This window comes from Corvus hawaiiensis, chromosome 30 (genome assembly GCF_020740725.1).
Source record: "Corvus hawaiiensis isolate bCorHaw1 chromosome 30, bCorHaw1.pri.cur, whole genome shotgun sequence".
In the NCBI taxonomy this organism is placed as follows: domain Eukaryota; kingdom Metazoa; phylum Chordata; class Aves; order Passeriformes; family Corvidae; genus Corvus; species Corvus hawaiiensis.
Window position 1 is genome coordinate 17963168 of NC_063242.1, and position 20702 is coordinate 17983869.

General features: G+C 42.9%; 1 protein-coding gene across 1 annotated transcript in view; it reads left to right on the plus strand.

Annotated features, from left to right (window-relative positions):
• The first annotated feature begins 15021 nt into the window (after window positions 1–15021).
• Window positions 15022–20702, plus strand: part of YES1 (YES proto-oncogene 1, Src family tyrosine kinase) — a 51060-nt gene continuing 45379 nt past the window's right edge. Inside the window, exon 1 of the mRNA XM_048289378.1 lies at window positions 15022–15351. The gene's annotated coding sequence lies outside the window, so the exon portion shown is untranslated. The remainder of the gene's footprint in view (window positions 15352–20702) is intronic.

Genomic DNA, 20702 nt, shown 5'->3' on the forward strand with positions numbered 1-20702 from the left:
CGCCCGGAAACAAACAGTCTGCTACGTGTAGACATCTCTCCCATGAAGAATTTCACAGTTCTTTCACACTACAGAACATGGGCCATCACATGGGGTTATTCATCTTTTTAAGGATAAGTTATTTTGGCCTGCACACAGAGGCTTTTCTTCGCCACAAGTCTCTAACAGCCTCTCACTGCTTCTATATAGCCTGGCATAGGCACTCTTCACAAACTTCATAGGCACACGTTGATTCTCCACCCCCCCCCCCCATGTTCTTCAAATGGATTAAAGAGACAAACAGTTTGTGGTATTACAGTTTCTTACCACGGCATGCAAGAAGGTTTCTTTTAAGCTGCGCGCCAGAATCGCGGCACCGCCCTCTTCTCTCCCGTCGCCATGCTCAGCTCCGTCCCACGGGACTCACTTCTCTTTCTCTCTGACTCTGAAGCCGCCATGTTGAAGAGTGTTCTTGTTCAGGCTTTACGGTGGGGAAAGCCTCGCTCCCTCTGTGCTGCTGGCTGCGTGGTGTCCTCTTCAGTTCAGCACGGAGTGTGCTGGCTGCAGACAGGAGGCTCTGCCGGCTCCCGCCGGCTCCGCATGGAGAGGAGAGGGACCCGCCTGTCCCCAGAAGCCGCGCTGGATGGGTTTAGCTGTGAGCAGTCCATGGCTGGTTTTAGCTGCCTGCGGCTCTGGGACAGTCCCCCTCAGTGACCCAGGGTCCATGCCGCAGCGATGGGAAAGGGGGAAAGGGGCAGTGGGCCCGGCCCGGCCCAGCGGGGCCGGGAGGCTCGGAGCCCCCCCACCTTCCAGCAGGCGAGCTCCGACCAAAAGGGAAGTCCCGCCTTTCCGTGCGGTTTAAATATGTAAATTGTGAGAAGCGTAATTGGTCTTAAAGACTGTCCATCAACTCAGGGTCAACCCAACACAGTGTGTGCATTTCCTGTATGGGACACTGAGAACACCAGTTAATGTTTGATCTGTACAAACACTTTTTATATAAGTGTGTTTGTTTTGCCTGCTGCTCTTAGCCAGCATACCTGACACCTGTGTAAAACCTTTGAACTCTCAAGTGTTATTTATTGGTGGAGTCAAACTATGTTTACTCAGAACTAACTCTAACTTTAAACTCACCAAAATTTGTCCAACCTAATCAATTCTATTCGTCCCCCAAAAATACAATATTTTCATTAGAACTTTCATTAGGAGGCCCCTGCCTCCTTTAACAGAGGCAATATAGCCAGAAGCAAGCACTACCCAAAACAAGCTTGAACTACTCTAACCTCCTCCCCATCTTAGCATTTACACTTACCAAGTTCATCAAGAAACTAAACCTCATCAAAATCCTGCAGGTCTTAGAAGTTCCTGCATTTTCCTGAATTCTTCAGACTCTCTGAATCAAACTCTAACATTAACTCTAACCCAGCCACAGAGTTTACATGTATCCTCCCAATCCCCTCCTAGCAATCCCCCAGCCAAAACAGTGAGTTACTTTCCCCTGCCAGGGTCATCTGCAGCCTGACTCAACACATCTCTTCAATCCAGCAGTCATTTGACTCTTCAGCCCTCTTAAACCCTGGATTAGGGTCAAACTCTAACTCTAGTTTTAATCAGAACCCAGAGTTTAATCTGCAGTTGTGACTAGCATCTCTATCCCCTGCTACCTCTCTGGATCAGCCCTTTCCATCTGAACCTCTAGCTGCAACTCCAGCCTTCACTGAAAGGACTCATATCCTATCCTGCCCTGTTACCCTGAAATTGTCCCTACCAGCCATAGTCCCCATTCTAGCTTTAATGTTCTTGTAGGAAAGCACAATAAACCACAGATTTTCAAGCTTTCTTTTGCAAAAAACCACATCTTTACCCCAATCCTAACACTAGGCTCAGAACTGAACCTTCTCAGTTCATCCCTGCCACCCCCAGACATGTCCCATTTCTGTGACAGCAAGGAATGAAGAAATTCAACAAGATCCTGCAGCATCCATGTGGAGAGGGCTGGGGTTACTGTTGGAAAGGAGATTGTTTAGGTGTAAGGAGTGGGTGACTTGGGGCCCATGATGCACGACTACAATTAGAGCTAAAATTCACCAGCAATGCTGAGACTAATGAGGAACATACATTCCTAGTCCCTGCAAGGTGCATAGTGTTAGGTAAGATCTTCTGCTGTGAGGAATGAGTGATGCCTGCAAGATTTGGTAGGCTGCATCTAGCAGAGAATGTTTAATATTCAAGTTAGTGTTTCAGAAGAAATGAGCTGAGGAGGGGTTTTGCTGACTGTTGAGACTTGAAAAGCCTCATACTAGGAGCACCCAATTATCCTAACCGGATGTGGTGGATGGACACCAGCTGGCAACTAAGTTCCACACAGCAGCTTGCTCACTTCCCCACAGTGGGCTGGGAGAGAGAATTGGAAGAGTAAAAGTGAGAAAGCTCATAGGTTGAGAAAAAAGACAGTTTAATAGGTAACGCAAAAGTTGTGCACACAAGCAAAGCAAAACAAGGAATTCATTCACCATTCCCCACGGGTAGGCAGGTCTCCAGCCAACTCCAAGAAACACAGGCACTATCACACTTAACAGTGACTTGGGAACACAAACTCCATCACTCTGAATGCTCTCCTGCTTCCTTCTTCTTCCCCCAGCTCTATATGCTGAGCATGATGCCTTATGGTATGGAATATTCCTCTGGATACATGGGGTCACCTGTACCGGCTGTGTCCCCGTTCAGCTCCTTGTGCACCCCCAGCCTGCTCACTGGTGGGGTGTGAGGAGTACAAAATGCCTTGACTCTGATTTAAGCACTGCTCAGCAACAGCTAAGACATCTCTGTGTTATCAACACTGTTTTCAGTACACTTGAAGAGTGGGATAAGGGGCCAATGCCAGGGATGTGGGGTTGTATCTGTTACAGATGCTCAGGATTATAACATGGAGGATCAATACTAGGAGTTGGAAATGGCTTTATATTATTTATTAGCCATGCAGGAACTGGTTTAGGTAGTACATTGTATTGTAGGTTGTAGATCCCTGGTTTTCAGCAACGGGTTTCTTTTTAAATGAGGCTGAATATACACCTTTCCCCAAGGGAGACTTGGAAATCAGCTGAAGTCATGTAGAGACATGAGGCATGGCTACAGTGGTGAATTCTGGGTACTTGAGCTTGAAAGAAACTTGGATTACAGAGCACTAGGTGATGTGCCAGGATTTCAGCGGGGAGGCAACCTCCGTGGCAGGCACCCAAGGAAATAGGCAGGCTGGTTCAAGTGCAAGACACTGCGGTGTGGGATCATAGCTGAACTGCTCAGAGTGATATAATTAACTTGAAAGAGGGATGCAGCTGCATAAACTTCACATCCATACTTGCTGTAGGGAAGGAGCAAGCTCCTGTGGTTGAAGTGTGCTAAGAGGATTCCTTCTGAGTTTGGCGGCACAAGGAGCGCACACAGAGGTCCAAAAAGCAGCTTTTTCACGTGAGGTTGCTTGTTAGTTCTTTTTCCCATCAACCTGTGTGTATTTCCATGCCCTGTGAAAGATGCAACAATCATGAGGGTACTTGGCCAGTGTCTTTCCCTTTCTGATAGCCCACAGAGACCAAAGTCAGCCAGGCTGTGTGAGCCACCCCCTCTGGAGACTGCAACCACAGCTGCTCCTCCTGGGTCAGCTGGCACAGTGTCAGGCTTACTACTGTTCTGCCAGAAATACATAAAGTGCAGCAGATACCCAACAGAGAGAGTAAAATGAGGCTTTACCCTCGTCTGGGGTAAAGTACTGTATTACTGAGTGCAGAAACTTGTACCATCCGAGGATGGCAAAGGGTCCTTTAAAGCACAGAGCAAAAGAGCAAAAGTGCAGTGGAGAAACAAGCAGAAATACAAATTTTAAACACTGTGAAACTTCAAAAAGTGCAGAAGCCGTGTCATAGGTAAGACAATGTTAGTATCAGATCAGGACTCCCAAAACTCGACTTCAGATCATCATCTTGAATTGAGCTACCCCACCCAGAGGTGTCGATAGGTTGTATTTCACCGCCCAGTGAGACAGGCTGGCAGTGCAAGAACAAGTTCAGACATAAAAATGCAAATCAACTCACCTCATTAAATTCTACATAGGGGATATATACATGCATGCTCTATGACAGTTACTTTTTTCTTTTTTTTTTTTTTTAAGTGGCCCTTTGCAGAGAGCAAGACAAATTCTTCCATCTTTCTAACTGACACCAAAGCAGACTATGGGTTAATTCTTTGCTCTGAGAAAGAGTAGCTAGGTTGTGGCCCATAAAAACCAGCTGCTGCTCACGTTGGACTTTAATGTATTTGAATACATTGTGTATTAGAAACAATATAAAAATTTTTCAGTACCATTTTTTTTTTTAATTACTCATGGAAAGTGATAATTTCACAAATACCTTGTTACTTTTGGGGTATTTTTACTATATTGTCAGTGAGTGTCTCTGCTGTAAAAAATTTTTTTTAATCATTTTCCCTTCATTTTATCTTAGTCATAAAGCCCTTATGTCCACAATAATAGTGAAAAACAAAAAGTTTTGAGGCTTTTTTTCAGGAAAATCTTTTTCCTGTAAACAATTTTTCTCTTTTTTAACTAAGGTAAACATTGTATGAGACTCTGTGCAAGCCCATATAATGCAGAGTAGGAGGTGGCAATATATTTGCTTCAGCAGTTAAAGGAATTCTTGCTTCCCCTGCCCCTACTCCTCATAGACCAGAGTACAAATGCATTCATGAGTTTAAAGGCACTTCTTTTATCCAAAGTGTCCACAGCGGTTGCAGGAAAAAAATTACATTTTGAGATTTACAAGAGTTCAATGTTAAACCTTCTTTGTGCAACCTAACCCACTCCCTTCACAAGTGTATTTGCCTTCAAAAACAAACACTATTTCCATTAGCACATACAGAGAGATTGACATCTGTATTCATGGATTTGCACAAATAGAGAATGAACATAAACTATTTTTCAGGTCCATGCTGGATACTTATATTTAATTATTGTCCTTAGACTTACTTGTAAATGTACCATTTCTATGCATATAGCCATACCAACTGTTTCTCCTGAAAAATATATTATGACAGAGATTCCCACAAAAGCCACTGGCAGGAAGGTCTCCCAGGGTGCCTTTGAAGGTCTTCTCCACAGAAGTTTGTCTTCAATGGTTTTCTGAGTTCAGACATTCCAAAGTTGCAGCTTATTCTTTTGAAGTTCTCCAGGAAGCTTTGTTGCTGTGTGGCCTTAGGACACTTCTGCTATTTGTTTTCTTTTGACTAGTTCAGAAAAAAATTAACCAGGTGGTACCAGGAAACAAAAATAATTTACTTAGCAGCTTCCACAAGAGGGTGCAGTTGCGTTTTGTTAAATCCAGAGCCAACCACAATTCATAAACGGATTTGCAGCAACAGCTGCCAGGCTGCCTACAGAAATGACTAAGGAAACAATTATAGAAGAAAATCATAGAGCGTGGTGAAAGATGAGAAAAATTATATTAAAACACACTGAATGTATTAACAAACAGCACTGTCAGGTGATGTTGAATAAAAAACCCGGCCTTTCAAACCTTGGCGGGATCCATTTGTAATTTGTTTTCCTTGTGCTAGTGAAGAACCAGGGGGAAGCCCCCGGCTATGATATCCACTCTTCCATTTTAATTTGACTTCCCAGACATTCCCAGAAATATCATGAAGCAAACAGAGCATTTACTGATTTTACCAGGATAAATCTGCAGTGATCCTGGGCCCTTCAATAGCTCATCCTGCGTTCACTGCGATGTGGTGAAGTTCAGTTGTCAGCGGACATTTTGCATAATGTACTAGCAAAGGTTGTTTATTTTACTGTACTTTTTATTATGAAAGCCCCTAACAGACCTGCCATAAGGACCAGCACCTCATTGTGAAAACTGCACACACAAAGAACATAAAAAATCACACACTCCTGCAAGAACCAGGTGAAAGCTCACATAACTTCACTGACCAAATGATCCATGTGCCAACAGGCATGATACCAACAGTCATCTTCAAATGCCCATCAGGCTTTTGATGTTGCTCTGCTTTCCTTGCTTGTTGGTCCCTTATGCCTGTTCTGCCCAAAGCTCTGCAATCCCCACCTCCAAAAGTCTTCTATCCATATGGGATACTTCAGCCTAGCACAAGAGATGGGGTCCCGGTGGGTGAAATCTGAGAAGTGGTGATTGATATTCAGAGTGCTTGACACTGGCTGGTCTGTTGGTCACTTCTGCTCTTAAACTTGGTGAATCACCTGTTTATACTCAGAAAAGCATGTGATTAACTTGGGTAATAGGGAATAACAGGCTCTGTCTCCTACCCACTGTTGACAAGATGAAGCTTGCCCTGATGCAGAAGAAGCCAGAACACAGTTTGTCACCTTTAAACCACAGGTTGCCTTGACAAATAAGCATCGAGATACCCATCAGTCCTCGCAAGTGAGCGACTCATGGTAACTTTTACAAGGATATAAAATGTCCTGGCAGGTCATCCTAACTACCGGTATTCTAAAAATTCAGTAAGAGTATGGCAACCCTTACCACTCTCAAAAATACTTTGCTGTCGATAAAAAGAGGTTTGTGCCCATTTTTAAAAAACAAATTTAGGAGTATGCCTCTAAATATTAAATAATGATGAATTCAGCCACATATTTTTAAAGCTAGAAGTATGTTTCTAAACATAAAAATGTTTGCTTGGTGGACTGAGACTTTTTTTAAAAAAGCAGTGTTAAGTTTTCTAAAAATGCCCAGTCCTAGCAAAACAGTTGTGAAATCTCAGATGTGATTTTTCATGTCAAAGGCCCAAGCCTTTGACCAGAGCTCTTTCACATTTTTATAGTTTTCAAGTCCCTCTGTGAAACATCATATTTCAAATGTGTTGAAACACACCAAGTTATGCTACATGGATTTCATCAGGTTATGTTTGTTGTCTAGGAAATACACTTACCTTCAAATAAAATTCTTATTGCTAGTCATAAGATTCTCCTGAGAGGACATTTTCAAATGCACTTGGTTTTGGCTTGGGCCTTTTTTCCCTCTATTGCTGCTCCAGAATTTTCTGTTCACAGTTTTTAATAGAAAAGTGGTTTCTGTAATATTTTTTCCACAGGAAAAAGTTGGTTGTGCCAAAACAATGTAATGTCCCTTTGGGAAAATAAAAAAAGAATCCAAAATGTTTTGAAGTGTCCAAGCAAATCTAAATGCCTGGCTTCAGGATGGTTTGTCATTACTCATCATAGGTTTGTCATGGTTTAGGTCCTTCATATTCCCCCATCATCTGGGGTTCCTGAATGGATTGCATTTTCCTTTAAGAACAACAGTGTCCCTTCTAGCTGTTATGATGATGCATCAAAGATGTCCAAGCCCACATTTTAAAACCAAAATACTTTGGAACTTTCCGTGTTTTGTTTTTCTTCCCAATTAGAAAACAAAAGCAAAAATGTGGGACAATTTTGAACACACAGTCTGATTTCAATAGGCTCTTTTGAAGGAAAGAGGAGTAGGATAAGGAAATTCTTGTGCTTTGGAAAATCCCATTTTAACCAAAAGTGAAAAGAAAAATAAGCAAAAGAAAGCAGCATATGAACCATACTAATGTAATCCTTAATTTAATGTATTTTTCTTTAGCTGGTATTTTTCTTCTTTCAGTTAGCTACATTTTTCTTCATATTAATAACTAGCATTGCCCATTATGAGAATTATAAAGGTATCTCTTAATCCCATCATTTACAATTTATTCCGTGAGGAATGAAATACCAACGTGCAATGGTATCTGGCTTCAACAAACCAGATGAAATGTACAAAACAAAAGAAAATAGTGAAATATGATGTTACTTTAAAAAAAAAAGCAAAGATTTTTTACATTCCGTCAGAAGTTTTACAGTTATCTGAAACAACAGGATCAATTACTTGCATATTCAAAGAAAAGGAGGGGGAGAAAGGGCTACTTGCCAGCTGCCCTTCTTAGAATAACTCAAAATTTGTATGAAAATATGTTGATAAAATGTCTCCTTTGTAAATAAATTTGTCATGTTTACAGCTTGCAGTTCTGAATTCATGGTATATACTTAGTTCTTCTGAACCTTTATAGCAATCTCTTTTTTTTTTCTTTTGAAGAATATGAACAAAAAGGTTCTGGGCAGCTGTGATGTACCATCACCAGCTTCAGCACTCATGACGGGAGGCTCAGGTTTGGTTCGATTTTGCTCCTTTTTTTTTTCTCCTGAAAGCCAGATGCCAAAGAAGCGCAGTGATAAAACATCAGGACAAATCAGGAACCTGCAGAACAAAGAGAAGAGTAACTCAAAACCAATTTTTCTTCTTTATTAATTCCTATATATTTTTTCTTTTTGAGCAAGGGGTGGAGAAGGTTAAGCTGCTAACATCTTCCCACAACAGTTGTTGCATGGTGGGAGGTCTGTTCCAGCTCTGTGTTCCTACCTAACTGCAAAGAAATGCTGGCTTAGCCTCTGAAGCTTTGGAACAGAGCATGTCCAACCTCCTTGGCTTGTGAGAGGAAATGCAGATAAAGTTTTTGGAGAACTCACCTTTGATCTACTAAGCCTGTACATGAGAAGTGAAACTGTGCAGAGGCTTACTTGCTGTTGGGTCAGGCGCAGATGTACTATTAACACCTATTGCAAAATGCATATCCCTAATCTGCATGGGAGACTTGAGACATTTCAAATGGCTGTGTCCAGTTTGGAAGCAGAGGTATAGCTCTACAACTTAGCTGGCAAAGTTGCTTCCTTCTAACATGAGAAAGCAGCAGATTTTCACTTTGCAGATGTCAGAGCAGTGAGGCAGGCAATTGCCAAGAACAATCTTTGCCTAGAAAAAGTGGAAGCTGGGTGGTTACAGGCAACTGAAAACTCTCACACACAGTACCAACAGTCATTAACAACAGGAAACGATACAAGCTCTGCTTACAATAAACCCAGGCTTCTTCCATCTCTTCACGTCTTTTTCAGATGTTAAGAATCAAGCTTTCTACAAGTGCTGCCTCTTGAGTAGTTGTTACCTTGGCTGGCTCCATGACTCCTTCATTCAACCCTGACACAGATTCTCAGGGAAGAATGGAAGAAGCCGTGGCTGCTTCACAGAAACAAAGCAGATAATGATAAGGAAACCAAAGGGTATTTACCTGGAGTGAGGTAAGAACTGAAAAATATCCATGCAGAACCATGTAACAGTCAAACATCAGGAAAAGAGAGTCAGCTAGTCTTCCCTATTCACCACCATTGCTCTTTCCTCATCTACTAATGCAATCAAATTGTATTTTCCTAAATTCTGAAATTTCAGAAAATTCAGGCTGTTCTGGCTGTAGGTGGCATAAGAAGTCACTAGCCTCCCTACGTTATTACCTCTTTCCATTGTTATGCCAGTGAGCATAACAATGTATATATATCATTCCCTAGCAAAATTGCCTCTATGTGTTCTTGGTTTATAGAAAACTACTAGGAGACATAAACTAAGATCATGTTGGCAGAGCTGAGAAACTATAGGAAAAAAACTACAGTTGTAGTTACGCCAGCAGACCTGAGGGGACTGTAACCTCCACCTGAAGGAATGGTGGTGAGAAAACTAAAGTCATGAGGAAAACAATAGAAATAGAGGGCATGCTGAGAAAATGAGCCCACATGTCTGATAGCTGTCCAGTTTTCTCAGATCTCTAAATGGTGCACAACAGCTATGTCCACCTGTAATGGTGAACACCATGAGAGTGAACAGCCCCATCCTGATCCAAGTTCCATTCTAAGGATTTGCCTGACATCACAGATTGAGGGGATGATTATTCTCCTGGAACTATTCCCAAAGTAATAAATTTCATCACATTCATCTCTAAATTAGAAGGAAGGCTTTCTGATCCTCAGGGTTATGACCAACAATTATCCTCAAAACATTAGGGCAGGAAAAACAGCCTGTCACAGAGAGTTCAAAAGATCTGTTAAGCATCAAAGTATAATAAAGGGCACTCACACAGCCTGAGGAATTTGTTCATCTTTAAGCAAGGTGGTAGCTCAAAGGAAAAGACCACACAGAGTCTCAAACAAGGTTTAGCTACTGATGATAGGAGAATAAGATTTCTTTTTTTTTTTAATTCTATTTTACTTGGCTTTGTTTTATGAAGTCATGTATAAAAGCACCACACCAGCATGTCTGTTCAACAGGAAAAATTCAGGATGCCCTGGAAAAGAGGACATTTTGATGAAGAATACCCTTCCAGTGCTCCCTAAAAGCCATATTATATTGGATTCTGCAGCTACTAGCATTATTAAGCATTACTCCCACAGTAATGTCTTAGGTACAAGAAAAACAAAATACATATAACCAGTATGTACATGTGCAAGTCTCCTAAAATCAGCAGAAATTGCTTCTTTATAGTGGTTATCAAATGAGGTCTCTTAAAGGCTATGAATGACTCCGGCAGCGATGTCAAAACCAACCCCAGTTCAGGTCAGCTTTACTGCACAAACTTCTTTTCCTCCTACTCCTTGTCCCTTTCCATTCTGCCTACGAGTACATGACCTGCTTTGTGAGGAGCAAGGCACACATTCCAAATCTCTCAGAAGAGCAGTGGCACAAGTAAATGTATTATTTTTTTCTGAACATGTATGATTTCACAGGTTTCAGATTTTTCAAATATGAAATTTAAATGAAAAATAAAAAAAGAACGCATGCAAGCTTCCCAATTAAATCATGCAAGAACCAAAGACACAGGATGTGTAGTTGCTGCCAAAGCAGGGTTGAGTGTTAAGTGTTCATCATATATAGCACTGCCCTTGAAACAAAAGCAGTAGTTATTTTAAGTAACCATAAGCAATACTCATGTGCAATTCAAAGGAGATCGGATATAAAGAGATAAAGATTAGAGTACAGCAATACGGCTTTCATTATACAATGTAATCCAGCGTGTCTGATGTAAGTGGATGTGACACAAATGTAAATAGCAACAGGTTTGGGAATAAAGGGTTTTCCAAGTCTAACATGCTTTCAAGCACAACTTCTAGTAAGTTCAAAAACAATCTTTGAAACAATGTTTTTCAAAAAGAACCCTCCACATACTTGCTAGAAGTATAATATGCATAAATAATTAGACACGTTATGCAAGATCAAACAGAAGCGCTATTTGAGAAAGAACAGAATACTAAACCTCACAAATAGATGCGGGCACCAAACACAAAGATCCTGGCCATTTGGAGATGCAGATGTATTTTAAGGCAAAATGTGACATCTTAAAATTTTGAAGTTTAACATGAGGCTTAAATAGGATACTTGCTTCAGAATAGGAAACAATTACCGATCCACCACACAGCTACTTAGCACTCCATTTCCGTACCGAACTACTATACTGGTATGTAATTTGCATTATATCCAAGGAAAATGTTTCACTTTTAAACATCAATGATTCTATTAATAGCTTCTGGAATATTAAATAGAAATTAACATGACAAAAACTACCCACTTACTCGACTAATGCTTAGAATAATCAGATTCAAAAGAAATATATTTGAGATTAAAAAGGAATATCTATGTTTTGCTAAACACCCTGTTCTTAAAATATTGATCCAAGAGCTTCAAAGTAAGCAATTGACTAATACTAATTCCAAGATGAACTGCTTTTTTGTAATATGATCACACAGTACAATGAGCAATGGGAACTTTGCACATGAATTTTAAGAGGTGCTGCTATAAAATACCATTGTTTTCCACACTTTTAAAAAGCAATAGCTAGGATGAGGCCTTGACTACCTCAGTTATTTCTCAAAAGGAGGGAATTAATTTAGGTCCAGCAAAAGTTTTTATTTCCTTTAAAAGAAAAAATTGTTCGTCCATGAATCACTATAGTGTTTTTCCATTTATTCCGAATTGTTAGAAAGCAATCCCACCAAGTGTTTTCAAGAATGTCTTGATGTTTCCGGGTTACTACCATGTGTACCACAGATTAACTTTTGGCATGTACTGTTAAAGCTCTTCAGAGAATCAATCTGTCCATCTCCCTCAATATCTCAGGATACAAGTTCTGTATTCCCCAATTACAAACCACCAAACCCACATCAGTGCTTGAGATATCTTAGTCTGCCTTTCTCCACCTCTATTTCTCCTTCTTTCTTTCTGTTCTTACACCTGTATTCCTCTATATCACCCTGAAATAATTTATTTGGCATAACATCTACTTGATCCTATCATACAGTTTTGGTTTTTTTTCAAATTACTCAAACACATTAAGGATTGTATAAATATAAATTATCACTTTAGAAAGTAATTCAAATATATAAGAATTTTCAAAGCTAGTACACGGAGAATGCCTTCCTAAACGTAGGCTATTTGCACAAATCTTCAAATTTAAGTTAATGTCAACTAACTACACAACACAGATGAGGAGTTACTAAATGCTGAACCTGTCTGAAGGGTTATTTGGGAAACAGTATCCAGCAAATGGCAGCAATGAACCCCTGCATCAGTAGCTTCTTACACTTTATTCCAGCCATGCTAAACCATGCGAGGGCAGCTCCTCCCTCCTCCTTCCTGAACAAGGTCAAAAATATTCATTTAAAGCAAAAGAATAAAAGAAGGGGAAACTCCTAGAAGCAGGCACTGGCCTCGCCTGACTAGCAGCTGAGACTTGTGCTAGTTTCAGCTGATGTCTCCTGAGTGAATACCAAGCAGTGTCAGCCCACCTGCACTGCAACACATTTGAGAGCCCACTCAGCAACAGCAGCAGTGAGGGAGCTTTACCCAGGTAACATGTGGCAGACAGGTTGCAGGCTGCCTGGCTGGCAGGCAAAAGATAGCAATGACACCCTGAGTCCCATCCTGTGCAGGATTAATCAGGCTGAACCACCAACAGTTTGATCTTTTAAAGTCACCTGTTCAACATTTCCTTATAAAAGGAACACTCTGAGGAACACTCAGACTATCAGTGACAAGTGCATGACAATTTAAGAAGCAGCCAATTTTTCCACTGCAATGAAAGCATGTCTAGCCTCCAAGACTCCTGACTCAAACCCTCATCTATTCTTTCACGCCCATATGCTGTGAGTCTGAGCTTGCTCTCAGCTATGGGACTGGTCAGCTTGTCTTCTCCCCAACTGCTCTGCTATTTTAATCACACTGTGCTTGAAATTAAGCGTGACAGTCTCTCCACTACCGGCAGAGTCAATCACTGGTGCAGCCCCAGTACTGTCTGTGGCAGCCAATAGCACACATACACATAAGACAGCAAGTACGGGACACAGTTAATAGCTCAGCCTTTCAGAAACCCACCAATTCATTCCTTACACTGGTCTTTAGGAGACAAAGCAACAGGAGAGGTGTGATGAACTGAGAATCCCAACAAACCTTTCAGTGCCACACAGGCAGAGCCAGGTGCCATGAGAAAGGACTACTATGTAATCCCATCCATCAAGACCAAACCTGAAACCCAGAAGTCAAATTACAGTGACAGCTGGCAAGAGCTAGTATGTCTCCAACTATGAAGCTTTAGCCCAATGAAGCAAAATTTCTTTAGTGAGTAATTTTGAAACATAATGATGATAAGACAACAAGGTCTTGTGTTTTTCAGATACGCAAGTTTTACCATTGTGCTGGAAAATTAACCAATCAGCAACGCTTGCCTGTGTATACAAAACCCCTCAAATGGTATGGGAGTTCAAACCTTGCTCACTCAAGACTACCATAAGCCCAGCTGGAGTTGTGAAGCCATGGCAGACCTACAGCTTCAACCAGTCTGCAAACTGTTAAGTAATTCATTGCCCAGGCCAATTTGTAAAACTCACTCTTGATTTTTAAATTAAAAATCAATTCTGTATAATGTGAGTCAAATTTCTGGCTGAACAGGAAATTATAAACTCCACCACTCTAACAGGGTTACATGAGAACGATTTGCGGCATGGAGTCTCCGAATCTAAAACACTTTTGGGTTTTTGTATTTTGTTAACAGCTTAAGTGTATCTATGGTGCTCTAAAACCAAATACATGTATTTGCTTTATCTGAAATTCAAAAATACAAATGGCTTTATTCTGCAGCATTGCCTTCAAGATAAATTTGATCTCCTGTCTCAATTCTTTTTTTTAGGACTAAACTATATTAGGTTATCATTAGTGATCAATACAATTACTGTTTTATGATCAGCCTTTAAAGAAAATGAAGTGGAGAGAGATGTAGATTTGACTACTAGAGAGATGAAAACAATAAAAGATAATGCTGAATGAGAACCGCCGATTTGTCCATGCAAGTTTCAGTAACTTTGGCTCTTCAGGTTGATTTTTTTTCTCTTCTTTCGCTTTTTCCCGCAGTCTGCACCTCTGAACGATAGATGCATTTGAACCACCTTTTTTCACAAAACCCAGCTTGACACGAATCCGATTTTTTATTTCTTAAGATAGGAAACGCTGACTTATGGAACCGCGATGAGTGGGGAAACCCGTAACATAAAATTCCCCGGAGTTACTGGTGCGTAATTTACAGGCTCGCTCTTTGTTTGCTCGGTGTTTGGGCGACAGGTCTGTTCCGTGGTGCCGCCCTGGGCATTCCCGAGCTGCCGGCGCTGCTCCCCGCCGGCCGCTGCAGCAGCCGCACTGCCGGAGGGTCGTTCTGCTTCTGTTTGACCCACAAGAAGTTAAATGTACGAGCCTAAGCCGTGGCCCACCTGAAGATGCCTAGGCGAGGAGTTTTAAAAGTTATTTTTGTTCGCCTTTCACGCGCCACGCCGAAGGGCTCCGCTGCTGGAACGTTTCAGGTTCAGCTTCTCTGCCAAGAGAGGCTTGCCGAGCTCACCAGCCCAGCACGGCGGGAGGAGCAGCTCCCCCGGATCTACCCCGACGAGGGTCCCTGCAACCCAAGCCCGGGAGTAGGCGGCCGCGCTGGGGCGAGCCACGGGGCAGGGCAAGCCCCGGCTCCCTCCCCGCCGCCCCCGCGCCGCCCCGCACGCCTCCACCATGTTGTCTCGGTGCGCGGGGCGGCGCGGAGGAGGGACCGCCGCCGCCTGCCCGGCTCCGCGGGAGCCGCCCGGCTCCTCCCCGCGGCCTCCGGTTCGGGCGTGGAGGCGCTGCCCCGGCCGGGAGGCGCGGCGATCCCGGTCCGGAGCGCATGGAGGGAAGCACGGTGCGGAGGAGGGGCCGCGGTGCCCGCCGGAGATCCCGGCCGTAGGGGCGGGGTGTCTCGTCCTCCTCCTCCTCCCGCAGCGAGGCTCCAGCTCCCCGCACGCACCGGAGCGCTCGGCTCCCTCCTCCTCGTCCCTCCTCCCTCCCCCTCCTCCCCGCTTCCCTCCCCGGGTCGCCGCGGCTCCGGGAGGAGCGGGGGGGCCCCCGCTTCCTTCCCTCCCCCCCTCCTTCTCCCACCCGCCACGCCGAGGAGAGGCAGGTGAGGCCCCGGCCGCGTCCCTGCTCCGCCGCCCCACGGGAACGGCGGCCGCGATGGCGGCGGCGATGGAGGCGCTAGGCCCTGGCCGCCCTGCCCCCGGCCTCGCCCCGCCGCCGCGCCCCGGGGGCGGGGGGCATCCCGCACCCCTGGCCCCTTCTCCTCTGCAGAAACTTTCTCGGCAACTTTCTCCCGGGCCCGAGCCCCTGCCCGTGGGGCCGAGGGGTCGGGCGGGCGGGAGCCGGGCTGGGCTGGGCGGGCTGCGTGGGGCGGGCTGCGGGGAGTAAGTTTGTGGGGGGAGGGCCCCGTGACCTCTCCTTGGCCCGGTTTCCCCCGCGGCCCCTTCCCGCCGGGCTGCCGCGGGCGCTGCGGGGCGGCTGCTCGTCCCCCGGCGGTGGCGGCGTTCACCGCCCGGGCTGGTGCTCGGCGTGAGCTGCTCCCGGCGCCGCTCCCGGTGCGGGGCCGGAGGATGTAAAAGGGCAACGTTCGGGAGTCGCCTGTAGCTTGGCCTGCGTGGTTTTATTTTCTAATAATTTTTCTAACACATCCCCCCCTTCCTTCCCCCCCTCCCCCCCCCCCATCCCCGCCCCACTGTTCTAGTTTATATCCCTTTATCGAGCTTGGGACACGACTGCTTAACATTTCTGAGTCATTAATTTAAATGTTCAATCATCACACTTCATTAAGGCTCCTTGTCTTCCTCACGGTTAAAATAAAATGTATTGGACACACACAGGCCCCTGTTCCTGCGGACTCTGCACGTAACTTTCTGCTCTGTGTGGACCTGCAGGTTTGATATGCTTAAAGTTGTGTGCTCAGGCCAAGGGCTAGTGTGATGACTTCTCCAATATTCAGTATTACAAATATGTGAAGTTTATGATACGGTTATTTATTATATTAATATATGGGGTTCTGGGTTTCTTGCATGCATGTGGGTATGGTCCACTTGGCACTGGGAAAAGTAGGACAGAAATATTGCTGAAGCTCATGTTGTTAAGGTGTATTCAGATGTACCTGCTGGATTTAACCCTAGGCAGAGGCCGGTCATGAATTAAAAATTAGATGTTTGGGTTTTCTTAAAGTGGCAGAATGTTCCAAAACCAGTTTTGAAACTTGGAGTATGTTGACAAAGAAAGTGTATTGGTTTGCAGTTAATAATTCATAGACAGCTGAATGATATTTCAGGCAAATTTTGCAAGTGAAATTGATCTTTAGGCAGGAGGGCCAGATACAAAAGTTTACTTCAGACCTTGAAGAGGGATAGCATTGCCTTGTCAGTTACCTTTGCAGTATCTCTGTTGGTAGGTGGTACAGTTCAGCCATAACCATGTTTTTGTAGGCTTCATAGAAGTAAGAACCTTTCCTTTCCAAACAACAAAACCTTGCCCTTCCACTCTTGTTTCTGATGTCTGGCTGTAAATTTAGCTATAGGAGCTTCCTGTTGAGCATAGGCATAGAGTGGAGACTGTGTATTTTGCACAGCCAGGGTGTTGTGGTTAATTTTGGGACAAGGTAGCATCTGTGATGGGAACAGAGACAGCAGCACGGGCACTCTGCTTGTGCGGAATTACAAAGAAAAAGATCCAGTGATACCAGCTGTGACAGTAGTTAGTAGCAGGAATTGCCAGTAATTAATTATTCCATGTGCTTTGTTAGCTTTATTTCCTTAGCAGGTGCGGCTCAAATAGAACTGTAATCTCTGTGTGCCTTTAGTCCCTCTAGTAACTCTTCTGGCTCTTAGCTGATTTCAAATAAATTTGGCAGCAGAGGTCTCCCAGGTGAGCAGTTTCTAGAAAATTTGTGAAAGTAAGGAAGCCAGGTGGAGCGGAGCTCTTAACCTGCACGCCAGGAGTTCATGGCAACGCTTACCTCAAGCTGGAAATTGATGCAGGAAATGGGGCCTCCCGTTTTTGCTGCTTGCAGAGCTACTAGTTATTTAATACCTCAACCCCAGTACCATTCCATCTGGAATGAGAGTGGTGAGCCCAAGGCAGGTTTAGTCTATATTCTGTATTATAAAGAGAGATTTTCAGGGAAATATTTGTTACTCAACAACAGTTCTTTGGCTACGAAACTAATGAATGGAATTGAAAGTATACTTAAATTGTTGCATTATTTTGAAATAGCTGGAAAAATACTTAATACATTTTTGGTGTGCTGCATACTGTGTAACGGAATTATTTAAAAACTTCACAATTTAGGGGTTTTTATCAGTATTTGTGCAACAGAGCAGAGAACTATTCTTCTGCACTAAAGAAATGCTCTTCATTTTGAGCTTTGTGCACTTCTGCAGCTCCTGAAGAGTGAAATTGTCACTCTGTTTGGTCTGATAAATCATGGCCGTCATGTGACAGCGATGCAAAAGTCTGCGGTGTGGCACATGTCAGATTATGTGGTCAAAGTTTACTTTATGAACAAACTGGCTGCATGGTTTTACTTTTCCATATGTGCTGCCTGTGGACGAAAGCTGTGTATTTTCAGTAGATAATTCCTTAGTTAAAAGAAATACGTTCTTTCATCCATATTCCCTACTTGCATCCAACTGTTTTGCCACATGCTTTGATCACAGTTTGAGTAAGATACCTTGATGTCAATTTAAAAATTGGTGTCAGTACTAACACAAAAACGACTTTAGGAATGTGTGCTTATTCTGCTGTGTTGCATCAAGCAGCCTTTTTCAGGTAGGACACCTTCTGTGTGTACATACACAGCCTGTGGTTTCTGTGAAGTCCTCCTGAAAGGTTTCAGGCTTCTAGTACTGAAAGTCCTGTGTCTGTTGATGGAACAGATTGATCCATGGGGGAGAACTGGAGTTTTTCTAACTACTGTAACAGAATAGGTTAATTTTTGTCCTGGAGGAACCACCTCCAAATACAATTAAATAACTCAGTCTCAGGATTTATTTCATTTTGTTCTCCTTGAGAGTGCCAGTAGGAGGCTGTTTTATAGTGATGGATTTTATGATATGGCAACCACTTTTTTTAATAATTTTTTAAAATATGAACTGCTTTACAGTTGCCATATGGGGACTTCTTTCAATCACTACGGTCCCTGCTGCATTCGCACCAATGATTAGAGCTGTAGGGTTCCAGATTGTATCACCAAGTGCCAGGTTTCAAAGGTAAACCTGGACAACATCCCATGTGTATGCTGAGTTTAGTAGGGAAGAAGTCATATTGAAAAGATGCAGTCAACTAATTGTAGGACAAGTTTAATTTTAGGTTATAAGAGGTCGTTCTTACTGCCTTTTCCACTTATGGGGGTTTATCATTGATGCCAGTGCATCAGAACAGAAACTGGCACCAAAGTAAGTTATTGAAATGAGTGGGACTGCCCCCTTAGGTAAAGTTAACATGCACGGCTGATTGCAGGATCAGAGATCAAGATGATAGTAATGTTAATGCTAGAAATTGAGTAAGTAAACACTATCACTTATGCATGAGTTTTCTTCTCTTTAGATTTAACCACATATTGTTTGAAAATGTAAAGGATACCTGGAAATAGGATGGGAAATGCTCTCTGTTGTCATTTTGGGTTGGCACCGCATAGAGCACTGGGTTTCATGCTGTGTCCCATAAGTCAGTGGACCAAAGCCATGCACAGCTGAAATCAAGCCCTTGAGCTGGACTTGTAGCTAGCCCTGGCTTGCATCCGAGCCCCACAGCTCAGTGGAATACTGCTGTAGACATCATCACTAGCTGTGTTTAAGGCTGTGTTGACTGACTGTTGTGGCCAAGAGTGGGGTTTTGTTTTGATTTTTCTTGACTGTAGTATTAGGTAATGTTATAGAGCATGGTTGGAGAATGCTGAGGAAGTAAAACCTCAGACTGGAATAATTTGTATTTTAGCTTCTTAAACACTCTTAGTTGTTGTGTAGGGAAATAGATAACTTTTTTTGCTAACTTGGCTGTATTTTATCTTAGTATTTTTGGAAGGCAAATGCTTTTATAGTAGTGTTACATGAGATTCTAGTAAGTATCAATATTGACTGCACCTATATCTTAAATGTTTATGTAAATTTTGAATTCTGATAGTGCTACTGAACATCACATAATTTGTCTTTCGAGTTCAGGGAGATGAAAAGCTTCTATGGCTTAAGATGTTTCTGTGGCTTTCTTCACACCAGAAGTCTAGAGGAGTCTGGGAAAACTAAATGATTCTTCAGAAGTGATGAACCCTTTTAGCTCAAATTTTAGGGTTAGCTAGACCAGGCTTATAACAATACCTTTATTTAATTCCATTGACGGTGAAGTTGAGAGTTGAGTAAACACACCCACATCAGTAAATCTTTGTAGATCAGGGCCTCTAACTTTGTTTTGGAGAAACTTTCAGGAGAGTTTTGTGGCATTAATCAGACATTTAAACTCAGTCTTCGTATTGGAGGAGTTTGATTTAGTAGGGTTAATTTCCTTTGCACATGCCCAAAGCACTTTCTAGTGTTGCAAAACCGAGGCAGTAATAGTGTTTTATTCATGATGTGAATTATGGAGTATAAGTGCAGTCAGGTCTCAGGTGTGCTTCCCAGGACTGACAGCCCTGTAGCAAAGAAGGGTCAGAATGGAGGATGGTATTCCTGTACCACGTTTGCCCGTAGTTCAGGCAAACGTTTTGGTGGTACATGCAAACTTCGGAAATAAAATAAAGTATCTGGGCTAAAGGTTTTGAAATTTTCAACCCTACCTAATGGCCTCCCAATTGTAAGAAAAAGCAGTGCTTGTGTGAGGTATTTAAAGAGTAATTAGAGGGTGCTATGGATCTCTTGTGTATTGCAATTGTGTAGCATTATAACTGTTTTGGCAGTCAGCCAGGAAAGGGAGACTTAAAACAAATTAATAGTGAATAATCCAGTTTTAAGAAGTTATTTTAAGTGTGGTTAGATAACAACATTAATATTTATGCTTAAAATGTGGCAAAGATAAAACAGGTCTCAGTTGTTATGTGTATCTTCTTGCTTTTCAAGAACATTTTATTGGAAACTAAAATCATGACTGACACTTGTAAACACAGAAGAGAAGAAAATCCCTCCAAAGTCCTTCTCTTTCTTTACATACTCCTCCTGTTTCTGGTTGATTTTTACCAGCTCATCTTGTTCAACATAAATATTTTGCCAGTGATAGTGCCCCAAAGTCCAGAAGCTAAAAGACTGCACCAAGGGTAGCATGGCCACAGGCTCTTCTGGCTCCTAGGCTCCCTTTTTACCATCCAGTATTGCCCAGCATTTCAGATGGTAGTGAACTTCTGGTCTGACTCAGAGGTGTTTGGGCTTGATGGACTTCTGGTCTAATTCATAAAAACTGTCCTTTCAGTAGGCTTAGCTTAACACGTGCCTCACAGATGAAAACACTTTTAAGGTT